Below are 1,860 nucleotides of genomic sequence, written 5' to 3'. Positions count from 1 at the left end.
GCAAAAATGCTGAGACTCTCCCAGCTTATTGGGGTAGACACATGCTGGAATTAACCTTATTTAAAAAACAATAACTATGCATAATAGATAATTTCCCCAACCAACAGGCTTCCTGTACAGAGGCTGTTCACAAGAGCTTCTGAATTCTAGTGAAGTCTAATGGGGTATCACAGGTAGGAAAATGTGTGAGAAGCTGAATGACATTTCAACCTGATGTCTGCTGGTGAAGGCCAGTCCAGAAGTCCCCAAGAAACCAGCATGTCAGCTGACCAAACCTTAGGCGTCTCTGTGGGGAGGATGTTGGTCTTGTCCTGACTCAAGGATCCAAGGTCATGGAGTTTTAGCAATCCTGTAAACCTCTCAAGGAACTCTTGGTAGCCTCCACAGTAAGCACTGTAATATTATCCACAGATAAAAGTGTGCAGTAAGTTTAGTTGTTAGCAAGTGGTAAGCTTAATCAATATAGACAACTTCCCCTGTGAACAAAACCAAAACCCTCAGAAGGCGCAAAGAGGAAAGAGCATAGTCAAATGTCAAGTGGCCCCAGACAGGTCACGCTTGCTTAGGATTCCTGGTTCAGATCAGCTGTGGCGGGCATGAGGACACAAATTCAAGTTCAGAATCACAGAAACCATTCAATTGTAAATGAACTGGAATATGTAATTGGCCCTTTAAAATCTTGTGGCCCTTTCGAAGTAAAATGGAAAATAAAAGGAAAACCATGTCTGTTTTCTGACCCCCTTTACCAAGAAGCTGAAAATATGGTGTCATGGAGTCTTTAGTTGTGGGTTATCATCCTTATGAGACTTGTCTCTGATTCCAAGATTGGAGGCTCTTCCTCTGCCTCCCCATTTTTGCCCACCCCCAACTTGAGATAGATCTCAAAGTCTCATTTTGACCATATATTCTTCCAGTTACATGGTGGAAATGAGGAGAAGCTAAATATAGCCACGTGATAACTATCAGCAAAAACAACTTCAAGCTTAATGCCAACAGTGAGTATGTAGTATCAGCTTGAAGACTTGTGTGAACATGTACAAATATTTTCTAAGAATATTTTTCAGAAAAGTGTATTTATAGATACAATCTCTAATTGCATTGTGAATGATAAACAACAAGGCTAGCAAACTATATTTCAGGACTGTTTTATATATTTATTTGCTGCCATTATTAGCTCTTTTTTTGTGACTGCAAATTATATCTGCTTATTAATATTGGTGGAAAGCAATATTGGAAATATTGCTGTATCTTAGTGCTGGGAAAGGATTTTTTTGGTTGACAATGAAGGTTGCAGGAAGTCTTGTTTAACAGTTTATTTTGGTATTTGTCTCATCTTAAGAGACTGTGACTGGGACTTCATATCTGTCTAATAACCATGCATGTTACATTTTTATGTTTGCTGAGTGCCTTATAGTCTTCCATTAGTCTACACAATACCCCCTGAGGGTGGGTCAGTATTACTGCCTACAGTTTACAGTTGAGAAACTTTATGACACTAAGGGATTATGTGATTTGTACAAGGTCACCCAGCATGCTAACTTAGCTAGTAAAAGATAACATCAAAGCTCTTTCCAAATAAAAAGTGCCTTATGATTGTTAGGTAATATTAATGGGCATGATCCCAGGATGAGTAAAATACACTCCAGGAGTAAAGTGCTATACATGCTCTATGAAATTAATTCTTTTTAACCACAGAGTAACTTTCAAAATAGGAATTCTTGAACCTAGCTTTGTATCAGAAACATCTTTATAGCTCTGAGAGCATGTGAGCACCTGGCCTCCTACATGAAGAACAGAATCACAGTTGGGCAGAGGACCCAGGTGATCTGTGTCTTGAAAAAGCTCCAGGGGGATTCTGAT

This window comes from Odocoileus virginianus, chromosome 3, assembly GCF_023699985.2.
Source record: "Odocoileus virginianus isolate 20LAN1187 ecotype Illinois chromosome 3, Ovbor_1.2, whole genome shotgun sequence".
NCBI lineage: Eukaryota > Metazoa > Chordata > Mammalia > Artiodactyla > Cervidae > Odocoileus > Odocoileus virginianus.
This window is presented reverse-complemented; position numbering follows the sequence as displayed.